We start from the raw sequence: 26,887 nt of genomic DNA, 5'->3' as shown, positions 1-26,887 counted from the left end.
TAAAGAAATCTACATGTATTTGTATGCACCGCAAGTATGTGGCGGAGGGTACTTCGTGTGGTATCGACCAAAGACCGCGTTGCCGTAATAAAGTCGGTGGATTCCGCAACGACGAATAGTGGGCGTTGGCGAAGCCTCACCCCCCCCCCCCCCCTCCCCCCGCCGCATTGCCAACGCACAGAGGCCGATGTATAGCCGAGCCTCTGCTCGCTCAGTTTGTGACCTGCGATCAAGCAAACAACATCGTCTAGTTGGGACAAGTGTGTTATTCTTTTCTTAGATTGAACTGTCATTTTGAACTATGTGAACTTTGTAATTCAAGGTAAGTGTTTCGCAAATATGTGCATCAAGCGGTGCTATAATATTCATAGTCGCCACATTCTTATGGCAATGGATTGTTTAAAGTTGAGTAAATATTTTTATCATTATTGTAAAATGTGAACTAATAATGCTTGTTCTAGTTCCACTCCACCATCTCCCAGAGCTATCAAAGAGCCCACAGTTATATTGGACGACTGCAGTTTCGTCAGGTTGTAACAATTTATGCACCGCTGTCACTTTCTCCTTTTCTGTTCCAGCCACGCATGGTTCACGGGAAGAACTATCGTTGGCAAGGCCTCGCGTGTGTTTGAATGTTTCTCATTTTAACTTCATGATCTGTTCTTGAGATATGTGTAGCAGAAAGCAACGTACTGGTTGACTCTTCTAGGACTGCACTACCACGGAATTTCAACAGTAAGGCAGTCTGTGATGCACGACGCCTCTCTTACATCCTGTGCCACAGGAGTTGGGCGAGCATCTCCGTGACCTTTCGCACTTACTACATGAACGCATAATGAAATGCACTGTTTTTTCTTCGATCTTCTCTGTTTCCTCTATTAATCCTACCTGGTACGGATCTTAGACTGCTGAGCAATATTCAAGTATTGGTCGAAAGAAGAGTTTTGTGAGCTACTTCCGTAAGTGAGTGGACCACATTTCCTGAGGATTTTTCCAGTGCATCTTAGTCTGGCATCTGCCTTACTCGCTATTACTTTCGTACGGTCGTTCCACTTTTAATACTACCGTACGGATATTCGCAGATACTTTATGGGTTGACTGCTTCTCATGACTGTTTTATCATACAATAACTGATCTTTTATTCCTGCTTGCGCGCAGTGCGTTGCATTTGTTTATGTTGAGGATCAACTGCCGATGCTTGAACCAAGCGTAAATTACCCGCATATTACTGCGTATCGGTACAATTTTCTAGCGTCCGACTTCTCTGTACATAACAGCACCATCCACGAAAAGCTTCAGTGAATCCTAATGGATCTTTATGTATACTGAAACTGTTCCGCAATTATTTCTTAAACTCGTTTATATTTGTAATTATTGTTTGTTCTGCCGAAAGATCTATTGAAATATGCTTCGTTGCATCGCTGACAATAATAGAATTCTGACTGAGAACAAAACGAAACATAAGTCAATTACTCTTCCTACAAAGCATACAGAAATCAGTCCTCAACGGTCTGATTGCGAGCTTTAAAATATTCTTCAACAACTGTTCTGCAATGGTCCTGTACTCAACGGACAACTTACCTCGTCTTGCCGATGCAGCTGCATGATCAACAACATGCTAAAAGTATTTTAAAAGCAATATTGCAATCCATGCAGACTGCAATGCATGGTCATAATAATTGTAAAAACTACTGCCATATTTTTGTTTATAGACAGATTGAACGATCAGGAGGGGTTTGGTCAATTGGTCTTAAACGGTGTAAAAAATAAAAGAAACCAATAAAGACTTTAATTTACCATATCCGCAAAATAGATTACTTTAATACTGACAAACTTGACACAGACTTTAATTACTCCACAATGTCTGTACTCAACAAACATGTCTCTGGCCACAGCAAAGATACGAATGTTAATGGCTCTGAGCACTATGGGACTTAACATCTGAGGTCATCAGTCCCCTAGAACTTAGAACTAGTTAAACCTAACTAACCTAAGGACATCACATACATCCATGCCCGAGGCAGGATTCGAACCTGCGACCGTAGCGGTCGCGCGGTTCCAGACTGTAGCGCCTAGAACCGCTCGGCCACTCCGGCCGGCTACGAATATTACTCTCAATTTATGCATACACAAATATGACAAAATCCCTCCAGTGTGCAGCAAGCAACAACTACGTGCAACAAAAAGACAAATTACCAAAAAATCCTCAATTAATACCAAAGTCCCCTCCGGCGCTACTAAGCACGATCACGGCAGGCAGGCTGCGACCTCTCACTTCGCGCGCCTTCTTTCCACCGCAGGCTGCGCCCGGCCACTTCCGACTCCTCTCAACAACTGTTCGCTCGCTACTACTCGCCACAATAATATCTCAGACTAAGAGTTCGTGCATGCACAATACAGCAGAATCATTGATCAACTTTGCAAAGAAGTATCAACGTACAAATTTCAAGACTGTGAAAAGTAATGGTCCTATAAAACACTCTCAAGTTACGTTCGACGTTACTTTTACGTCTGCACATTTCTCTCCTTGGAGAAAGAAATATTGTTTTTTGTTTGCTAAAAGTTCTTCAATTTAATCATACAGCTAGTCTGATATCCCGTATGCTCTCACTAGCAACTGTACGAAAAGTTCTGAGACGGCGTTTGCTGTACAAGCCCTACCGATTACAACCTACCCAGGCTCTCGACCCCAATGACAAATTATTACAAATTATTAAATTTTTTAAACTGATATCAAAAATTATGAAAAAAAAATCTGAAACTTCCTCTTTTCAGTGGTATAAACGTTGTTCATTTTTGATCTGTATTTGAATAAATACGAAGTTTTTAAAACGGATCCATCATTTAGAACAACCCTGTATTTCCCTCAAGTACAATGCCCTTGTATAGACCCTCTATATACTCCTTCCACCTTGCCGCTTTCCCTTCTTTGCTTAGGACTGGTTTTCCATCTCAGCTCTTGATATTCATACATGTGGTTCTCTTTTCTCCAAAGGTATCTTTAATTTTCCTGTAGGCAGCATCTATCTTGACCCTAGTGATATGTGCCTCAACATCTTTACATCTGTCCTCTAGCCATCCCTGCTTAGCCATTTTGCACTTCCCGTCGATCTCATTTTTGCGACATTTTTACTCCTTTTCGCCTGCTTCATTTACTGCAGTTTTATACTTTCTTCTTTCATCAATTAAATTCAGTATCTTTTCTGTTACCCAAAGATTTCTACTAGCCCTCGTCTTTTTACTGCCTAATTCTGTGCTGCCTTCACTATCTCATCTCTCAAAGCTACCCATTATTCTTCTACTGTAATTCTTTCCTCTATGCTTGTCAGTCGTTCCCTAACGCTCTCTCTGAAACGCTCTACAACCTCTGGTTCTTTCAGTTTTCCTACCTTTTTGCAATTTATTCAGTTTTAATCTACAGTTCATAACCAATAGATTGTGGTCAGAGTCCACATCTGCCCCTGGAAATGTCTTACAATTTAAAACATGGTTGCTAAATCTCTGTCTTACCATTATATAATCTATCTGTAACCTTCCAGTGTCTCCATGTCTCTTATACGTATACAACCTTCTTTCATGATTCTTAAACCATGTATCAGCTATGATGAAGTTATGCTCTGTTAAAATTCTACCAGGCGGCTTCCTCTTTTATTCCCTAACGCCAGTCCATATTCACCTACTACTTTTCCTTCTCTTTCTTTTCCTACTATCGAATTCCAGTCCTCTATGACTATTAAATTTTCACCTCCCTTAAAATGGTTCAAATGGCTCTGGGCAGTATGGGACTTAACATCTGAGGTCATCAGTCCCCTAGAACTTAGAACTACTTAAATCTAACTAACCTAAGGACATCACAAACATCCTTGCCCGACGCAGGATTCGAACCTGCGTTTGCTGAAGCGCCTCCCTTAACCATGTGAATAATTTCTTTTATCGCATCATACATTTCTCCAATCTCTTCATAATCTGCGAAACTATTTGGCAAATAAACTTGTACTACTGTGGCAGGCATGCGCTCCATGTCTATCTTGGCTACCATAATACGCTCACTATGCTGTTTGTAGTAGCTTACCCGTGATCCTATTCTTTTATTCATTATTAAACTTACCCCTGCGTTACCCTTATTTGATTATGTATTTATAACCCTGTATTCACATGACGGGAAGTCTTGTTCCTCCTGCCACCGAACTTCACTAATTCCCACTATATCTAACTTTATCCTATCCATTTCCCTTTTTAAATTTTCTAACCTACCTGCCCGATTAAGGGACCTGACATTCTGCGCTTCGATCCGTAGAAAGCCAGTTTTCTTTCTTCTGGTAACGACGTCCTCCTTAGTCCCCGCCCGGAGACCCAAATGGGGGACTATTTTACCTCCGGAATATTTTACCCAAGAAGACACCATCATCATTTAACCATACAGTAAAGCTGCATGCCCTGTAAAACTGCAGGTAAGTGGCACAATAAATGGTGTCTGGAGGGTGCATCGTTCGGTTTCCTCACAGATCGGAATTGCTCGGAACGCTTTATGTCGGCTTCCCTGTTTTTTCACTTCTCGAAACGCCAGCGACCTAGCAGCTGTAGTGTTAAAACTGCTTGGTGAATTTAAACGTTGCTGTTCCTATTCGTAGCGCCAAGTGCCGATTACGTCACCATTTCCCATCGCACGTCTCCGCCCTATGCAACGACCAAGCTTGTCATTTAGATTTTTGTTCATCATTTTTAGCAACTGTTTTTGAAGGGTGTCGATGTGAAGAAATAGCACTCTAGTTGCGTTAAAATTGTTTTTTAACGCAACTGGAGTGCTGTTGCTTCACTTCGGAAACCTCATTATTCCCTTCACACCGCAACCCCCGCCCCTCTCCCCCCTCCCCCCCCCCCCCTTCACAGTGCAGTTGGAGTTCTTCGTGTGTGCCACATATACTTGCTTCATTTGCTGCACACAGTCAAAGAGAAAGATTGGACGTGATGAAAGCTCAAAAAGTAGTAGGGCTCCTTCACAAAGTGAAAGTGAAATTGTGCCCTACTACAATTTTAAAAGAACAAATATTTACCGAAAATTGTGAAAGAAATATCGATATATCGAGGGATAAAATCGCCTATGTATATCGATAATTTTTGGAAAAATATCTATATATCAATGTATTGATATTTCATCAATCCAGTGTGGCCCAGGTAAGTTAAAAGGTTGGACACCCATGGTTTAATCTTTCGTCCAAAAAGACTCACGAAGCATACTATTTTATCCAGTGTGAGTACCGCATAATTACCACGATGCTAAATTAGAGTAATTCGGACCCATACAGATATCTCTCCTTTTACCATCTGCAAATGTCGGAGGAAAGTGTGCTGGTACACAATGTGTTCTCCAGCCAACACTGTATGGTTCTGCAAAAAACATGTGGGCATACAAAGTGGCCATGAGGTATGTCCTGCACTGTTCGGCATTCGGGGTGCGAGCTCAGCTCACTATTTGTAGTATCGTACCTCGAGTTGATCCTGTCCTCTCGCCTGAACCGTGTAGGGTGTAGGGTAGCGGAGTGCGTGTGGCGAGCACATGGAGGGTTTTCTAGGTTAGAGAGACCCTCCCCCCGCTACCAGAGATCAGTCATGAATTGCCTGCCGAAATCGAAGACAGATTAGACACATTATTCTTGGTGAACACTCGTCCTCGCAAATCAGAAACAGAAAAGATTAATTCTCTTTCTTCCGAATTTGTCCATCAATCGACAGTGTTGGATATAAAGCTTCTTGGCGTTTCTTTTGTTCGTTTCTGTTGTGTAGTGTGTACATAGCTCCGCGTAGTCAGCGCGTACACAACTTTCCCACTAGAGCGCGCCCCGCTAAGCACAGCAGCGCAGGCGCAGCGCTCGTCCGTCTCCACACTACGAGATGGCGCTGTCTTAGAGACGGACCAAATTCTGCTACGCCGATCCGCGTATTAATATGTAACGCAGCCAGTAAGATTGCTTCTAACGTAGAACCGTTTCTCCTCGCGGATCACACTCGCGCAGTGATACCTGAACGCGCGAGGTATTGTAACGAGTGTACAGACCTCCGATTAGTCAGTCTGCATTAGTCTGCATTTGTCATTGCCAGTCTATTGTAAAGTTTCAGTCTGCGCCTAATAAGATTACCATATTCCTGTACATAGCCATGAAGATAGATGAATAGACACTTTGTCAAGTATCAGAGATATGAGAGGATAAGATTCACGTACCAAGACCAAGGGAACTTCAAATTGTCAATTGTAAACAGCGTCCAGAACCAAGTTACGTAATGTCTATGTTTCTTTATTATTTTAATAAATGTGTGTGAAAATTAATCAAGTTCTGTTTAAAGTTGGTCACCATCAATCTGCTACTCTAAGCGTGCAAGTGGCATTTCTATTGTCTGACCTAACGGCAGAAGATAAACACGCCACGATAAGACCACGAGACATATTGCTGACACTCGCCTACTTCGTTAGAGCGACAAGTCAAATAATCTGATGGTGTGTGTACCGAAGGTCTTACAGTACGCACACCAAAGCTTCCCAATGAACCTCTTATTCTTTCACTTCTGTTTTCTCCTCCGCGGAAAATTGCTTCGAACACATAGAGAACCACCTGTTGGCGATAACGTCTTAGACCTCCTAGCAATAAACAGACCTGAACTTTTCGAATCAGTTAACGTAGAAGAGTGCATCAGCAATCATAAGGTTGAGATAACATTAATGACTACGAGCGTTATAAGAAAAGTAGAAAAATACTTCAGCTTAACAGAAATGACAGGATACAAATTGCAAAGTGTCTGAGTAGTCAACGTTAAATATTTAGTACTGAGAACGAGGGCGTGTAGTACAAACGGATAACATTTAAATCATCGTTCAGTATGTTCCGAGCAAAGAAGTCGAAACCTAGCTGAAAAGCAAAAGTTGAACGAAGCGAAAAGGAGGGTAAGAAGGGCAATGAGAGAAGCGTTCAATGAATTTTAAAATAACACTTTGTCAACCGATCTCACTAAAAACCCTAAGAAACTTTACTCTTATGAAAAATCAGTAAGCAGCTTGAAATCATCTATTCTGTCTCTCCGTGACCATTTTGGCACTGAAAGGCCACGGGAGAACGTAATACGGTCCCTCATTTCAGTCGTTGCAGGAATGCCGAATTGCCAGTATCGAGATAACTGATCGCGGAACAAGAATGTAACTGCAAGTGTTTGGTAGTGCATAGGCCTCTGGATACCTGTAAGCTTCTACAGAGATCATGTGAAAGGACTTCCTCTCCTTGTAGCAGCAGTATATTGTAGCTCACTGGACCAACGAAGGGTACGTAGTGACTGAAAAAAAAAGCCTAGGTCATTCCTATTTTCAAGAACGTTCATAGGACAAGGGTACATAATTATAGGCCTATATCGCTGACGTCGATGTCTTGTAACATTATGGAACATGTTTTATGCTTACCTATTATGACGTGTTTAGAAAACGAGTATGTCCTTCATAGACATCAATATGGATCAGAAAGAGACCTTGCGAAGCTCAGCTCGGTGTGTTTGTACATTTGATCCAGAGCGCCGTAACATGGGTGCTCTGGTTGATTCCGTGTACATTAAGTTCAGAGAAGCATTTCATATCATTCCGGACTGTCGTTTAGTGCAATAAATACGACCCTGCCGAGTATTTGACCAGATTTTCGACTGAGTTCTGGACTTACTTGCAGACAGGACTCACTATGTCGCTCTTAGAGGAACAAAATAGAGAGACGCCATTGTAATTTCAACAGTACACCATTTAAGTGTGATAGACCCCTACTATTTACATTCTTATTAACGTTTAAAAACCCCCGGTGTGACGTAGATGACACTGGGACATGTAATTTAAGACAAATTGGGCCGCAAATTTCGGGAAATACCCCAAAACTGGATAACAAATACTGAACATATGACGTCACCAGATGACCTACCTCGCCGCAAGTGCAGCAGAAACCCAAAATACGGAGGGATTTTCGTGTACGTCCGTGAAGGGATGAGTGGGCGATGCAATACTTTCATTCAAGCAAAAGGTGGAAATACCGAACATCTTTTGTAAATGTGATCTGTTGTAAACGCAGAAATTACAAAATTATTGTCCTCGCAGTAACCAAGCAAAAGCTGTTCTTATTTTGTGTTTCTTTCCTTTTGTCCCTTCTTTTTTTGTTTACAGACTTTATTTAGTTAAGAAAACGTAGATCATTTAATGGCAGCGACGCAGTTCGGAAGCTTATACTCATTTACTTGTGACGCAATACAGTGGGTTTTTGTCGTCCTCTTCATTGCAATAAACCAGTGGAGAACGGAAGACTAGTAAATAAAATTATAAATCTTACCTCAATGTAAAAACGTAATTGCCTAAGGCAATGCAAAAACACACTGCTTGCCAGACGCAAGATTCGAACTCTGCGCCCCACCCACAAAATTCCCGCAGGTTCTCTTCACCTAGCGCGGGATGAATGCTGCCCGTTTTTCGCTTCCTCCGCCCGAATGTCTTGAATTAACAGCCATCGGTTCCTAAATTCTCAAGATTAATCTAGCTGCCGCTTGAAGTTTGTATAACAATAATATATTTGGCTCTTCTCTTCTCATCAGTAAATATTCAGCAGAAAATATTTCTGTCCACTTCTCCAGTTGCCAATACACGTTTCGGGTCAGTTAGAGAAATGTGTGATGTGATCTTGTTTCTGTCGCAGATTGTTGGATAGTGCCTTCATATAAGAGTGGTCTTTCAGTAGTGAGTTATTATTGTCAATAACTTACAAATTAAACATGAAATACGGTTGTTTTATAATTTGCAGTATGCCTTTTCAAGGTAACGGAGCATGGAAAATTTATCATAAACACATCATCATTACCATTAAATGTCACTTAATAACGCATCAACGATATAAGCTTTCAAAGGTCACACGGTAAAGTGTTAAAATAATGGATAACATCAAGCTCTCTGAAAAGGAAAGTTGTGGGTTCACATCGCATTAAATGCAATCTTTTTCAAAAAAATGGCTCTTAGCACTATGGGACTCAACTTCTGAGGTCATCAGTCCCCTAGAACTTAGAACCACTTAAACCTAACTAACCTAGGGACATCACACACATCCATGCCCGAGGCAGGATTCGAACCTGCAACAGTAGCGGTCGCGCGGTTCCAGACTGTAGCGCCTAGAACCGCTCGGCGCAATCTTTTTCATTTTAGCTTTGTTAACACGGTCAGGGACTTTCTTATCAATGTAATATAAGTGTGTCCTGCAATATTCGAAGTTATTTATATTCAGTCTGATTTGAAAGTGAAGGGTGAAATAAATAATTAGCGATTTCCGAATGTGTGGTTATGCAGGAACCTAAGAGGACAGTTTAAATTGCTACAACTGAGACAAGCAAGAATAAAATTCGTATTCTGCCTCGACACAAATATTTCTCTGTTTATTTAGGAATATGTGGCGATATCCGAGTGTGTGGGTTACGCAGGAATCTAAGAGTACAGCCTTGATTGCTGCGACTGAAACGAGCAGCAATAGTATACTGCATTTTCACAAATATTTGACTCTTCGTTTCCGAATATGCGGCGATTTCCGAGTGTGTGGTTAGGTTTACTGGCAGCAATAAGATTCATATTCTTCCTTGTCACAAATACTTCAATTTTTACTTACGAATACGTGGCGATTTCCTTATGTGTGGTAAGGTGGGAACCTAAGAGCACAGCAAATAAATGCTGCGACAAACACGACTGCTATAAAACTCGTATTCCTTTTTCCCACTTTATTTCCGTATATGTAGTGACTTCTGAATATGCGGTTAAGCAGAATAGCTCAAATTGCTGAGAGTGAGTCGAGGAGCACTAACATTCGTATTCTTCCTTTTTACAAAATCGAAAGCCGATCATGCGGTCGTCGATATTGCGCGTGTTGTCAAAATGACGTCAAGTTTGCGGGTAGGAGTGTGGTACAAACATTACCCTTCGTTAGGCGCGGATGGTAAAAATTCAATGTATACCCCTTTGTTTTTAAATCGTAATTCAAAGGAACTCATAATTTGTAATTTTTAGTTCATGCAATAGTTCATTACCATTACAAAGTCTTCAATTCTACGTCACACAGAAATAAGTACAACATGCCTTGTTTTACGACTTATACTGACTATCGACAATACGTTCAGCGTATTCATTGCAACATTGGCAACTTGAAGGATTTCCCGTCAAATTTGACGGGATTTGATGTTGTGTGGCGGGTAAAATTTAGTATTGACGGTTGACGGTAATTATTAAAACTGGGCCTATTTTTTGGTGGGTTTTTCTGGTTTCATTTAATTTTGAAAAGAAAAATATCTTCGATGAAACTATTACGAATACAAATCTTTGTGCAGCTGCAAGATAATGCCATGGATGTATTGCAGTAAAACTCTTAAGTTTCATTCAGTGTGTTGCAAAAACGGGCTGTACTTCTCATTTGTTCATTCAAATTAAATACATGTAGGATATAATCGAAAACTGAGTTGAAAAACCTTAGATTTCCTTCCTACTGAGCTACATGGCTATTTTTTAGCCAACAGTATCAAACATCTCTGATGACTGGCAAGTTCAGCAATGAAAACATAATGCTGTGGCAAATGGCTCTAATTTCTTTTGTAAGCAAAGATACAATAGTAAGTAAGAGTCCCATATTCACGAACTGCGCTTAGGGAGCAGATGCAGGAATCCTGAAACGCCATCCTGGGAAGCGGATATGGGTTTGCCATTGCCATTCTCCGACCTCTTACTAAGTGTCGAGCGTGTTTTTGTACATTGAGGATGACAGTGCTGGTACTGTGTGGTGTCGTGTTTCTGTTTCCATAATCATCAACGGCCAGGATTCGAACGGGCTTTAAATATACGATACGTGGCTCTAGCACCAGTGGCACACTAACAAAAATATGCTTTGCTCTATGAGTTAATGCCGCGGATTCTGTATAGTGAGCACAATACGTTATTGTATGGTACTTCTGCGATTTGTAACTTGGCATCCGTCGAGCGGGTTTTGTGGGCAGAGGGAAGAGCGGACAAGCTATGCTACTTTGTAAGGGGAGGCCGCCAATTGCGAAATTCAGATTCGATTCATACTGCGCATAATAAAAGCTCATGGCCAGAGGTGTAATGTGGCAAAGCACCAAGATGCACTTCTCAGCCGTTGTCGAGAAAATCGACAGTTAAAAGAAACCGTTGCGGTGAAATACTCTACGATTAATAGTTTTCTACAGCGTCGTGGCGCAGCGGTAAGCGCTCGGGTTCGTAATCCGAAGGTCGCCGGATCGAATTCGCGCCACGCAATTTTTTTATTATTAGTTTTTTGTAATTCAAACTATTAATGAAATGCTTATGCATGGTGGTGAAGGCGGATCGCTCTCCAGTTGTACCGCCTCCATTTTTCCGTTTTTTTAACAGGGTGTACCAAAGCTCTCCCGTCCGCACTGATTTTCGACGATGTTATAAGTTGCGCTAGGGACCGCATCTACCTTCTTTGGAAGTTAGCAGGCAACTACGCTGTTATGCGGCGGCTCGTTTCGGCCCATTCAACATCTGTCCTTCAAGTGTAACGAGCGAGTAACGGAGTTTATATTTCATACCTGCCACAGCGAATTTCTGTTCGTGGGGTCTCTATTCTAATTCGAACGTTTGACTTACGCTATACGTATTCGTTTCGGAATATCGTTTCTACGTCTTCCGTTAACTATACGTGGTTAACATTATGAAGACAATTAATAACATTTGTGAAATACAACTTTGTTTGTGGAAAACATAATGATGTTCGAAGTCGCCAGTTTTTCCGCGACAAACGACTTTCAACAACTTATTATATGCATAATTGTTGCAACTGATTGACGGGATATATATATATGAATTACAGAAAAACAAATACTAAGAAAAAAATTGCATGGTGCGAGATTCGATCCAGCGACCTTCGGATTACACACCCGAGCGCTTACCGCTGCGCCACAACGGTGGGGAAAGTTATTAATCGTAGAGAGTATTTCACCGCAACGGTTTCTTTTAACTGTCGATTTTCTCGACAACGGCTGAGAAGTGCATCTTGGTGCTTTGCCACGTTACACCTCTGGCCATGAGCTTTTATTATGCGCAGTATGAATCGAATCTGAATTTCACAATTGGCGGCCTCCCCTTGTTAGAGTGATAGGTTGCGAGGGAAGGAGGGATGGTGGGGGAGACCAAACTGCACCCAGTGCAGGCAACTGAAACCTATGTTGTGAGCTTCCATGTGCTCCCGATAATAGATTTTCTTCCCCTAAATGGAGTAGAAGATAGCCGCCGTGGTGAGCCAGCAAGCGCATCAACACTCATTTTCGTAAAAATCACAATGAATATAGCGCAACAAAAGACAGACAGCGGCGGACAGCTCAGCTCTGCAACAAAGAACACGACAATACAGTTAACACAGGCCAACGGCACGCTGCGCTGTTGGCAACGAACATCTGCAAATCACTACGACACGAATTCTCCCGGCTGCTGCCGACGGCTACCGATCATAACTAGGCAGCTGCGTACCAGGTTACAGACTACAGTGGTGTAATGAGTTATTGTATGTTTGACAACTAGCGTCTAGTGCTCTTTCTGTTTGTTTTTACAACTGACTGAATGTGTCTGAAAAGAATGTCAAGCGGTATGTACGACATTTTAGAAAAGAGTGGTTAACTGATAAAAAAATTAAAGGATTGTTTGTTAGAGGTGCCCAGGGAACCTAGTGCGCGGTGTAAATATTGCCAATGCAACCTGAATGTGCGTTTTTCGGATTTACTTCTGCATGGAAAAAGTAAGAATCATTTAAAAGCAGTTGAATCACTTTCATCTTCACGACTGTCAGTATTGCCATATCAGTCTATCAAACATAACGTACGAACGTCCAGCTGTTCAAGCTCTCTTGTAGTTAATCACTATGCAATTAGATCCGTTGTTCATCTTTCAGATCTAACCAAGAATTTTTTTTTTTTAAAGTGCTGACCATGCATGTCTTTTGTGACTACACCGTACGAAGAGCAGTGCTTTGATCAAGATCATTCCCTTCCTGGCACTTCAAATCAGAACTACAGAACGAAGTTGGTTAATGGACGTTTCAGTCTTCTTATAGATGAATCTACAGACATTTCTGTTCCCTAATTGTTGGTTGTGTGCACTGCATATTTTTCAAAACAACAAAGCAGAGCTATTTCCACCTTTTTAGGAATTGTTGAAGTAGAACAGTGTCCTGCTGCCCAATTGCTACCAAGGAATCTTGAGTTCTTAATTTGTGAAACTTATTCCTGGGTTTCTAAATCTTCTTCTCAACAAGCCATGTATAGTGAGTTAAACTAAAGCAATAAATAATGGACCCGAACCCCTTAAAATTATACACGAATCAGACACAAGGCGGCTATCGATCGAAGTTGCTGTTAATCGCATTTTTGACTAAGATGTCAAGACCGACTCTAGAAGAATGTCAAAAGGCCAATAAATCATTCCAATCAAGTACATCAGACCGTTCAAAGCTACTGCAAGACTCAGTTTTTGTTATTGTAGATCTTAGGAGGCGGATTGTTGTCCCCGGTTACAAGGGATTTGCTAACGGCAGGATTTATAAAATACAAATTCCCTAATATTTATCTTGGCCATGAAGTAGACGTTTCATTGGTAAATATAATGAAAGAACACAAAATTAACTCAGAAACCAAAAACATTTTTCACAATAGATGCGAAAATTTTCTGCTTTGCTTTGCAGAGGAGCTTCGGAGACGACTGCTGAATAATGTCAGGGTTTTGCAAAAAAAAAAAAAAAGAAAATGTGCCTAATTGCTACAGAACCGTGTTTGACGATAGTAGAAGAGAGTATAATCCCGCTAGCTCAGGAATTTCAATTACGTGACACATAAATTAAAAAAATGACATCCAGTGGTCAAAATTAACTACTGTTCAATGGAAAAACGTCGACAATGCAGTAGAACTTTGGCAAGGCATTTCAGGAGCTCTCAGATTTTGCAATAATGCTTTTGGTGTTACCTTGGTCAAATTCTGAGTTCGAAAGAGCATTTAGCATGCTCAACAATGTGAAAACTTTCTCTCAGGAATAGGTTTAAAAACCAATATGATAAACGCAATTCTCACCGTTCAGACCGGACTTAGGCGTGTAAACAAGTGCTGTCATAATTACGTATTACCAGAGCGTGCTTTGAAGCAAATTGGCACAATAGCTGCTTACCGGGGAGGCAAAAAATCCAGCACGTCAAGGGGCAGGGACGATGTGGATTATTTTAATAAACATAGATGAATAAATATTCTTAAATTTCTGCATATTCACGTTTTCGTGGCGCAATGACTGCTGCGCATAATTTCGGTTTCTTCTTCTAATATTTCGACTGTATGCTGTCCAGCCTGTCTATTGGCTGATTCTGAAGATGACTGGACGCTGTACAGTAATATTAAAAGTAGAAGCTGAATGTGTGCGACTGTATGACCTAAATTTAATAGAGCGCATTTAAATTTGCTTGTTACTGTTCCATTAAAATGTGATGTCGTTGTCTAATAATATATATTTTGGGCGAGTTCGACGGATTTTCAAATGTTTGCCCGCCTCGTACACTAAGTATGAGTAAAATAAATTTTAGTTTCGTCTTTTTATTTGCAATAAAATACGGAGTTACCCGATTTTGGCGGATTTTTAAATGTTTGCTCTATGCGTAGACAAAGTAATGAATGTAATGTTTTAAAATACGTTTTATTTTTTCTTTGTACGGAGATATTTCATTTCGACGGATTTTTGGGTGTTGGTTTGATGGAAAAAAATAATCTAGTGTTGGCAACACTGATTCATTGTTGATACCTTTACCTTGTTACGAGAGGTTTCTTCTGAATCCTCTATGTGCTCCTAGTGGATTCTCGAGTTTGCAGGAAATGAAAATGAACTTATGATCGAGTCAGTTTTTAGCACCCAAAACGATATGTTCTCTATTCATAAATTTTGCGAAATGAACTCTACAGTGCAGTGCCTGAGGTGTGTAGATGAAGTACTGCGATTAGAATGTGGAAGCTACAAGGACATAGCGAACAGCGGCAGCGAAGGACAAGAAAACGAATCACACAAGGTTAGTACAAGTTGAGTTTCTGATGAAGAATACAACCGCACTCCTTGGCGATCATGTAATAGAAAATAGGCTTCATCATCGATTCGTAAATGCAGCAGAAAAAAACTTAACGAACTTGTTTCCTGCATTTTACTTTGAACAGTTCGATGTTCGTGGAATAGCTGTTATTCAAGCATCAGTTGAGGTATACATTTCATATCATGGTCGTCTTGGTTACAGAAAAATTAATAATTTAGCGAAGATATATGTAAGAAGTATGCAGCTTAACAGTCAACCGTAACCTCGAGGTATAATAATTGTCATTTTATTATGAGTCTGTTACTGTGCAGATTACAGTTCTTCTTGCCAGATTCTGTTTTGCTGTATGTATTATGGAGAGTAGAGGGGTAACAGTTATTGAACCATAATACGGAATAGGAGGCAGGACAGGTCTGCTTACTCTAGTGCAGCCCTTTTTGTTGTTTGATCCACGAATTATATGCACGAAGATATTATGTGCCTTGCAACATATTAATCTATATCAAATATGGTGTACCTTTCAAGTGCTTCTTTGGCTGCTTATTCTAGGAGGTGTGACAATTTGAACTTAGTGGTTGGCTTGTTATTTTCGAAGACTATACAATACACTCGTTATCCACATTTTCATATATTAAGAAATTGTTGTGTGTTATAGGTGCCATCTTTTGAATGATTTCTGTCATCATGTGGTTTGGAGATCCAGATTAATGGGGAAATGATTATAGCTATTTAATGCCTGCATACTTACTTCCTTTTGTTCTGAAATAACGTAGAATAATACATACTGTACGCCATTTACCCAGAAGTGTTATTGCTATGAAGATACTAGTTTCTTCTCAGCAGAGAGAAAGTTCACCATGGGCGTCTGCAGAGATTTTTCCAAGGGTGGGGTCAAGATTCAAAGCTTGCCAGTTTGGATATAAATGGTTGCGTGAATATGAAAACGTGTCGTGTCTGAAGAAATGAATGAGAAAGAAGTACTAAAAAATTATTGCATCTCAAAAGAGTGATAGTCATCTAGTTACTGTAGTATTTTTAAGGTACACTACTTTGTTACCCAAGCGGTAACGATATTAATAAAATGCATGCAATGTACATCATTTTATGTTAGCACTTTTATGTAAGCACTTGTTTGATTCAACGATCTGAAATTTATTCTCATATAATTTAATCTAGGTTGTCCAACTAGTTATGAAATAAAGCTGGAAATACTCAAAAAAGTAATTTACTTATACTACCATAACGTTAGATTCGAACTAAAAATTGAAAATCTGAAATAGGAGATAAAAGTCAGAATACGAAAAACTAGCTGGATATCAACAGAAATGCTACATTTCTACCGCTCGAAGTGGAGAAACAGGGGATAAATTTAAAAAATGGGTTATTTAATTTTGATCGTAGCAAATTGGAAACTGCAGTGAAAATCCGATGAAGCTTTGCACAGATGTCTTGGGCAGTGTCTCTTTATAGTACGCCCGTCGATCGCTTCACGTCTCTCATTTCAGTTCTGATTAGATTAGAGATTAGAATTACTTTCATTACAATTGATTTACAACTCAAACAAATAAGCTAATGTACCATTCCACAGGTCCCAAGTGGAATGATCGTAATTTTTTAATGAATACTATATGAAAGACTCATTTTACAAATACTAATGCACAGAATTTAAAATAAAAAAGATTTATTTATTTATTTATAAGGTAATAAACGTGTAATACTTATTTACAATGAACACATTACTGCACTGAAATGGTGCAGAAGTTAGATTGTACTTACACACACACACACACACACACACACACACACACACACACACACAAACACTTCTTTACAATGAACACATTACTGCTCTGAAATTGTGCAGAAGTTATATATATACAAATCAATTGGTTCTACTGAGAAATTCATCAATGGTGTAGAAGGAGTTGGCCACCAATAAATTCTTTAGGCTTCTCTTAAACTGAATTTCATTGGTTGTTAAGTTTTTTGTGGCTGCTGGCAAGTTATTGAAAATGTGTGTTCCTCAATAATGCACACCTTTTTGTGCAAGACTAAGTGACTTTAAATCCTTGTGAAGATTATTCTTATGTTCACACCACATATAACTCTTACTGCACGTTTTTGTGCCCGGAAAACTTTAGCTTGGCTTGATGTATTACCCCAAAAAATAATCCCATATGACATTATGGAATGAAAGTAAGCATAGTATGCCAGCTTTTTTAAGACGCTTCAGCAGTTCTGTGGTGTGCTTTTCCCAGTTGAATTTATTATGAAGCTGTAATCCCAAGAATTTAACACTGTCCACTTCTTCTATCTGCTTGTCATCATATGTTAGGCATATACTCGTGGGACACCCCTTACAGCGAGCACCTAAAGATGCCTAGAAAATAGTTTCTCCCACCAAGTATGGGGGTGTCAATGTAGCTCCACCCTGATACTGTAGCTCACATGAAGCCCGTATTACACGATGCGCCCAAACCGTACACCTATGCACCAGCGAACCTAACTTGCATATCTGTAACTACAGACTGGTTCACTTCCGACCTATTACACCATCCACGCGGTATATGCCTAGCGCGCATGCGCAGCAGCAGACGATACGCGCGAGAAGCAGACGATACCCACGAAAAGAAAATAGAACTGTCTGATGTCTTGTAAAGTCGTTCGTTTTACCGCGCGCAACTCAAGGGCGACTGTGTGATATAATGGAGCGTCATACGTTCAAATTATTTCTGTGAGCTCAAGGTTCTTTTTTAATGAAAAATTGGTTTTTACCATTATTAAGTAATCGTTTTTCTCTTATGTAGGTTAGTAATGTTCTGAATTACGGACTCAACAGTTTTATATTACGACACTTGGTTACATATCGAAATTTGCATTTATATAGCATATTGCACATGGAGGATCCACTTGTTTTTGGAGCTATTGCACTGACAGCGACAGTAAATCTTCGGATTTGGGCAGAACGGCGACGAAAACGAGAAGTCAGAGGTTGATGGGTCGGACTGTGGCTGAAAAGAAGGGAAGGGGGAGTATATTCATTGTTAATGAAAGAACTGTGGCCCGAAGATCCGCAAGAATTTCGGAACTTCGTTAGGATGGACATGGCCTGTTTCGAGAAGCTGCTGTCTATGATAGTAGATGGAATCAGAAAGTGTGACACAGTCACGAGGGAGGCTATCTCAGTCCGTAGCTCGTGGTCGTGTTTGTACAACGCAACGACGAAAGTATAAGTCGGAGCGGCGACTATGTAGAGAGGTATCCGTGAGGTGCAGCTAACAGTTGCAAATAAAACATTTTTGATTTTAACATTGGTTTCCATTTCGAGCCAGTCGGACATTACTTTCCGAATTGCCCGCGTATAACACTTTGGTTATATAACTTACCGTTAACTGATTTATTGCATTACTTCAATGATTTATACTTCTTAGTGTCGATTTACATAACTACAGTTGATTAAAAAGTGTTTTGAAAGCTACAGCACAGGAAAGCTTAGCAACAATCGTTGAACTGCGAAACATTCACGATTGGAACACGAACACAGGGAAATAGCAGTGGTACATTAAGTACCTATCTTCGCTACGCACTAGAAGAGAAGAATTAGTATTCCATTGTACTGTCATCCATTTATGAGCTAAGTTGAAAGTTTCAAGTCCATAGCTTATCGGGAAGTTAGTTCAAAATCAATTGCAAAATTTGTACCGAACAGACAGACCGAAAAAAGTTCACTTCGCCACAGGCCAGACTCGAAAGCGAGTGAATTTGTAGTGTCATCCACTTCTGAGCTATGTTGAAAGTTTCAAGTCTCTAGCTTATCAGGAAGTGAGCCTAAAATGAATCGTAAAATTTGTATTGAGAAAAAGAAACAGACCAAATAAAAATGTGCTAAAAAGTGACTGTCCATTTATATACACACAAATGAACAATGCAGCACCAGATATTAAACTTTTAAAACCAACAAAAAACTGATGTTTAATGCCAGAAGTACAAAATTCGTATTTCATTAAGTAAATACATATATTTTGAATATACTTTATTTTTAGACATATACTTTTCATTCACATCTCCTTGAAATAAGACACTTCGTCTTTAAAAAAAGTTGTCAAGCCTAGTCATGGTTCATGTATAACGGAAAAGGCTGAAAAAGATGTAAGACACTCAAACACAGTAAGTGAGTTAAAACATTAATATGACGGCCGCAGCCGACGGAGACTTGCTTCATTCGGTTGTCCCACATTGAATAAAACCACTTAAACGCGGTGAGTGAGTGAAAACATTCGTGTAGCTGGCATGGCCGCAGAGACTAGTTTCTTTCGGCTGTTTCATTCGACTGAAAAACCGACTGATCTAAAATAAAACCGGCTGACCAATCGACTTTTAAAGGCAGTCTATTGTCCCATCACTATACCATCGCGTCACAGTTGCGTGTGAATCGATCTGAATAAAATGGCAGTTTTCTGTTGCAGCTGCGATAATTGGCAAGAGCAAGATAGTGGCACAGCGGCGAAAAGATTGCCATACGAGTGTTTACATTGCAGCATATATGTGAGACACTTAGTAGCTGAGCAGCGGCAAGAGCATCATTAGTTGATTCCTGATCGGGTTTTCTCCGCTGTGTCGAGTATGGCTGTCGCAAGTTTTCGCTGCTGAAATACTTCCCCAAGTTAACATCGCGAATATTTGCGGGCCTTTGATGTTGTCTTGCAGCAGGATCTTGGCCACTTTCTCAGAGAATTATGCACTAAGCAGATACTTTTAACAGTATCGCAAGCCACAACTTAGATAATGTGTACTTTTATGGCTATCCTCCGTTCAGGACTAATTGTACCGAATGCGGCCAATACTTAGAAAGAACCTCGGGCCTCATTCCTCTCGTATGTTCTAACATGTATACCTCACCGCTCCCTCTTCTCCTTTACAGGGAAACCAAACTCCCATCCACATTGTTACGGAAGAGTATGTAATAATTAGGTATCACAAAAATGCCGATTTCACGAGCTGTTTGGAGTTTTTCTCTGCTACTGCTTTAATCTCAGCACACGACGAGCTGCCTTGACGGGGTTTCCCCCGTATCTGTACACACGCCTACTTTACCTCTGTACGGTTGCGGAAGCTTACGATCGACTCTTATCGTACTGGCTGCTCAAAGGCCCGCCTCCTCCTCCCACGGCAGCCAACTTACAGAAACGATCGTGTAATAGGTTAATGCGTCTAGAAGTGACGCGAAGTTTATGCAGAGTCACTAGAAGAACCAGGTACCGACAAAGCCTCTTCACTCATTCTTGTAAATAATATTGACAATCACTTCGTGCAACACCGCACACGAATCAACTCTGTTCACACAATGGGTACTTGGTGGTTAGGGACACGATACTGTTACATAGCTAACGTTGGCAGCGACTATAAACATTCCGGAGCCGTCCGAAGTCAGCCGACTTTTGTACGATCAGGGAGGGGCCAAGTAATATTGTGCGATTAGTATGTCGTAACCTGTTATCGTTTGAGGCGAGTGTTCTAATACGGCATTGTGGTATTACGACACACGGTGGATAGCGTCAGTGGTCAGTTAGTTACACTGTGACTCGATCGAGTTAATAATCAGCGTTTCGTTCTTTACTGGTCAATTTAAGATGGACAATTTTATGAACAGGCAGAAAAATGCTAACTCACCAAGTGTAAGTGATGGTCAGTCTAGGCCTAGTTTTAGTGATAACATGTATGAAAATGAAGGCAAAGGTATTGCCGAGAGTCGTAGCAACAAAAAACGCCGTTCCAGGAAAAAATATCGCAGTTATCGTCCCTATGAAACCAGCAACTTCCATGGATCAGTCAGATACAATAAGGTAAAGGATGTTATTTTTTGTAAAATTTGCAACAATTATTTGAAGAAAATCATTTTCAGTTTTCTCACAAAATCGAAAAACTCTTTCATTGGAACTGATTTTTCGTACTGGAAGAAAGCGGTAGAAAAGCTGAAAGTGCACGAAACATGCTGACACAGAGAAGCTGTACTCGGATTTCAATTCTTACAATCGAACGTCAAAAGTATTTAGCCACATTCAAAAGAAAAACTGACGCAAATGAAAGAAAATCGTGCTTGTTAACTAAAAGTCATATCTTCCCACCGTTACTTAGTTGTGCAGGTGCTTGCGATACGAGGGATTATTGGTGAAAAAAGTAACTTCGACAATTTATAACGCCTTCCTTGGGAAGGCCACCAGCCACCTTCAATGTGGCTACAGCGCGAGGCCTACAAATGGACCTCTCATAATGAATAAAATCAATGTTGGGTATTTTTAAGTCATATGCTTCTTAGAAAATTATTGGATGTTATCAAAAATGCAATTTGGTGTCTGTATAAGGTTTGTTCATGCATTGTGAAATATAGGAGTGTTTTTTAGAGTTATGCTCTACACAAAATACCGTAGTTAGAGCTCAGTTTAATACTATTATCGATGTTTTAAGAAGCTTTGATTTATCTGCATCTAATTGTAGAGGCAAATGCTTTGATGGTTCAGCTAACATGGCCAGAGCACCAATGAATTTAGCATAGTGAGCCCTATTGTTCTTCAGAGTGCTTAAATATCCCCACAGCTGAGGCACTTTCCATTCCTCCACTGGATTCCTCATATGTTTTCTGACAGTAGTCTTCGCGCAATTTTTTTTGTTATTAGTGGTACACTTTTTAGTGCATCCATGGCAATGTTTTGGCAGTGCACCAACAACAAGCACCTTCCCGGTACCAATACTCAGGGCAGCAGCACAAGAATTTTTGGATTGATGGGTCCGTTTCTGCCATGATCCATCAAATGCTGTGCACATACTGTTACAACTATTTTCTTCCACTGCTTCAGATTTCTTTGATTCCTCTGCAGTTACTTTTACTGTTTCCCTTAAAGCATCTCCGTATCTTGAAACATTAGTAGGGGGCCTTGACAGATTCATAAGAGCACAGTTTTCAGCCCTAGGGTCTTTATTGATACATCTCAGTCCATAGAAATATCTGCCGTTTGTCTCAAAAAGGTTATTGTTTTCACATTTTCCAGGTGTCCCAAATTCTTCCTTACTGTCACAACCCTAACATGAGATTTCCAAACTAATAACTAAACCGTTTCTTTTGAAGTCATTTTCAGAAATTATTTTATCTCCGGTACACAAATTACAACATACAGTTTGATTAAACATAATATTAAACTGATATCACTGGTACTTGTTTCACTGTACACTTAGTTACTGTCCACAAGCCTCGTTTTGGAAGCACTTGGTTGTCAAGAACTTGTTCAGTGTTGCTTGCCCTAATCTCATTCTCTGGACGTAAACTTACAAAAGTGCATGTTCTGTAGAGTCTGTTTCTCTTACTTTTTCTCTTCTTAAACATTCGTATTGCTGGAGTCATATTAAGAGAGAAACATACTGAACGAGCAACAAGCCCAAATATAAACAACAAAAGGTGTAAAGCACCTTACAAACTGTGGATGGTACTATAACACAAACTAGAAGAGATATCACAGCAACAAATGTAGCCAACCTCTGCAGTGGCATGTTTACTGTGATACTTAGATTCGTCCAGAATGAACGAAACATACATCAAATTAAAGCTAAAATTTCAATCAACAATTTTCCATAAATAAATAAATAAAAATCGATATTTTATGTACCACACTATCTTTGGTACTCCACTTAGATGCCCCTGTGCGTAGTGTAAGTAATGTAATCCTTATGGGAGCGACAGATAAGGGGTTGTAGTACATTCCTAGATCATCGTTCACAGCTGATTCTTGAAACTTTGTTAGTAGGCTTTCTCGGAGAAATTTCCTTCCATGTTCGTCTACCTGTTCAGTTCTTTTAACTTCTCTCTTTCGTACCGGTGAACCAAGAGGTCGAGATAGCTTTTGTGTTTGAGGTCGAGACAGCTATTGTGTTTGAGCTCAAAATACGTCTAGGTTCTACCAAAAATGCATGTCAAAGATATAGGAAGGTAATTTTGTGGATCACTTCTGCTACCATTATTATAGACAGAGGTGACCTGTGCTTTCATCCAGCTACTGGGCTTGGCTTTTTATTCGAAGAATGTACGGTACATTATAGTTAGATCTACGATACGTTTCAGCTAAGAGGGGCCAAATCAGCCGCAAATTGGGTATACAATCTAATCGGTATTCCATCGAGCCGTGGTGCCTTGTTCAAGTTCAGTTCCTGCCTTGCCCATGAGCGATTGGACACTAACTTTGGTCCCTTTACATACGACGAGACTGTCTTTGGAGTTTGTGAAAGACCTGCTCTCCTGACGTCCATATGTGTTTCATTCAGCATCCCTGTATCTATAGCCCTAAGCTTTATTTTACACCTATTATGCAGTGGTTTTCCTTTACTGTGACAGTGTACCATTGAGAATCTATCCGTCTATCCAGTGCATGGTAAACTATTGTCGCTATGCAGCTCCTCTGCGCGCTCCTGCCCTGAGCTAAAAGTTTCAAGTTCCTCTATGAGATACTGCCACTACTGTCTTTGTCTAGTTTGCTGAACATACAGGGTGTTACAAAAAGGTACAGCCAAACTTTCAGGAAACATTCCTCACACACAAAGAAAGAAAATATGCTATGTGGGCATGTGTCCGGAAACGCTTACTTTCCATGTTAGAGCTCATTTTATTACTTCTCTTCAAATCACATTAATCATGGAATGGAAACACACAGCAACAGAACGTACCAGCGTGACTTCAAACACTTTGTTATAGGAAATGTTCAAAATGTCCTCCGTTAGCGAGGATACATGCATCCACCCTCCGTCGCATGGAATCCCTGATGCGCTGATGCAGCCCCGGAGAATGGCGTATTGTATCACAGCCGTCCACAATACGAGCACGAAGAGTCTCTACATTTGGTACCGGGGTTGCGTAGACAAGAGCTTTCAAATGCTCCCATAAATGAAAGTCGAGAGGGTTGAGGTCAGGAGAGCGTGGAGGCCATGGAATTGGTCCGCCTCTACCAATCCGTCGGTCACCGAATCTGTTGTTGAGAAGCGTACGAACACTTCGACTGAAATGTGCAGGAGCTCCATCGTGCTTGAACCACATGTTGTGTCGTACTTGTAAAGGCACATGTTCTAGCAGCACAGGTAGAGTATCCCGTATGAAATCATGATAACGTGCTCCATTGAGCGCAGGTGGAAGAACATATTGACGGAAATAAAATGAGCTCTAACATGGAAATTAAGCGTTTCCGGACACATGTGCACATAACATCTTTTCTTTATTTGTGTGTGAGGAATGTTTCCTGAAAGTTTGGCCGTGCCATTTTGTAACACCCTGTATAAAACTACCACTGGCTGTTCGAGTCCGGTTACGGCATTGAGAAATGTTCATGTGATCTTGCCACGAAAAAGTAAACAAATCACTAAATCTTCAGGCCAGTTCGCCATTTTTTCTAGGGTATTTCTGAGACCATACTGACGATCCCCCTACTGTTGTCGGACGGCTGTGGGAAACCTCGTGATAGCAACACGCACGTCATCAGCCCTGCTCCTCCGTTGTCTGCTGCGGAAGCGCTGAGATAAGATGCGGCGCCCACGTGACAGATCGATGTGATAGGAGAGCTGCCGCCGCGTGCTGCTCGCTTCGCCGCTACTGCCAGCCAGCTGTTGCGCGCATTTGCTAGACTGCGGTTGGCGCTGCGTGCCTTTTTGGCGGCAAGCAGGTGTGCAGCTCAGCACAGCAATTTGTCTTGGGGGGGGGGGGGGGGGGAGGAACACCGGCGCTGTGCGCGCCTAGCACCGCATTCGATCGCCGGCCAGTCTGTAGCGTGCTGCTGCTTACGGCGCCCATAAGCCGCCAGCATCATCACGGTGCCTTGTGACGTAGCTCACTCACTCCCTCCGTCGATGAGTACCACCGTTCTACCGTTAAGGGGCTCCGGAAAGGCTCAAAATCATGAAAAGTTCAATTTTTACTTTTTTGCGTTTTCTGAAGCTGCAGACTATTACCTTTTAATAGATATATAATTTATTCAATTCCGAAGACTACAACTATTTTTAAATTTTTTTTGAAATGTGTTCTACATGGGCGTGACCCACTGTGGCGCTGCTAAACTGCTGTCAAATGGTGTTATTATTAACGTCCGTGTTCATCAGGTACATTTTAGTGATGTGAGATAAAGTATGTGTTGTGGCTAACCTGTGATGGTTCAATATATATCGCAGGTGTGATTGTCGATTGTTTCATGTTTATTTACTCTGTCGTTATCTCGAAAATATTCGTAATTAATTCTGTTTCTTGAGGCTCTGTTTTGTTGAAGTATAATAATGAGTAAAAGTAAAGTTATTAGAAATCCTCTGAAGGCTTTTAAGAAAAGGAGAAATGTTGGAAAGCCAAAGGTATGTGTTATTACTGTAAACAATAAAGATGATAACCAAGTGAGTGAACCTAACCTCTCAAGTACACCTGCCCATAGCCGTCAAAGTGCGAAAGAAAATACTTCACAGAAGAAGCTTGGTTCAATGAGTGAAAACTATGAATGTTTTATGGGCGAATCGGATGTGAATGAAATATTTGATACGTCGGTTCTCAAAGGAATTTTTTCAAACTGTGTAAGATGTATTCATTGTAGTGAAGTTGGTCTGGAACTCTCCATAATAAAGCACGTAGGACTTGCTAGTGAAATACAACTGAAATGTGATAAGTGTTCATACATGACCACCTTTTGGAACAGTGTTGCAGTAACTGCAACTGAAGAAAATGGTAGCAAAATCTACGAACACAACAACGAGCGATGCTTGCTTTAGACAAGGAACGCCTTCGGGCTGCAGACAGGGCTGTAAAGAGTCTAGAAATACAAGCAAGAGTAAACAGGAGGAGGAACAAGAGGAAGCTGGAGGAGGAGTTTGCAGAGGATGAAGATAATCCATCCTATGGACCTGGAATGCACTAAAAAGTTAATCCAATCTTTGACACTCGATTCCCAAAACTTTTATTTTCTCATACTAATTACATGTTTTCTAAGGATCTTCCAAACATATTTGTTTCAAACTTTCAGTAAATGTTACACAGTACCTTCTGCATAATTTAACACAGCCTTTTTCCAAAAAAACTGTATATTTTTGAATATATAAATAAAAAATTGCAAAAAAATTTTGTGAATTTTCATTACAATTGAAAAAAAATCGTCTTTAATAACTGAACTAAAATTTTGTAAAATCCCTGTGTTAAGTTGTAGCCCATATTCAAATAAATAATCTGTAAAAAGTTCAACTTCCTACCTCAAATACTTTGTGAGGAAAGATGTAATTTATAAGCGTTATTTTAACATTGCAAGTATAGGGCGTTCCGGAGCCCCTTAACCTCCCACCCTCCGTATGTCCACTTGCGCTGTATAACTAACGATTCGTACGTATTCGGTAGGGTCGAGAGACGTACGCACTGCAAACTGTTTGTTACTCGTTACAAACGTCATTAATGATTTTTTTCTTCGTTGTTATTTTAACCCCCTTGCCGCAAGTAGGCGGTTTGCGGTACAAACATTTCCTCTTCAGATAAAATTAAACACAAAAATATGTATTGAAAACACATCAGAAATGATGACGTATCTTTCAGAAAAGAGCTTAGCACTTTCACTAAAAAACAGAAGTAGCTCCACTGGAAAAAAATTATTTGGGAGGGAAAATGTGTTCTGTAGTGTTGGAGGGTATCGGTAAAAAAATATAGAGGTTTGTTGGGTAGTATCTGTGGAGATAGCCATGCCAAAAGAGTTACAATTGCTTAACT

The sequence above is a fragment of the Schistocerca americana genome, chromosome 1 (genome assembly GCF_021461395.2).
Source record: "Schistocerca americana isolate TAMUIC-IGC-003095 chromosome 1, iqSchAmer2.1, whole genome shotgun sequence".
Lineage (NCBI taxonomy): Eukaryota > Metazoa > Arthropoda > Insecta > Orthoptera > Acrididae > Schistocerca > Schistocerca americana.
This window is presented reverse-complemented; position numbering follows the sequence as displayed.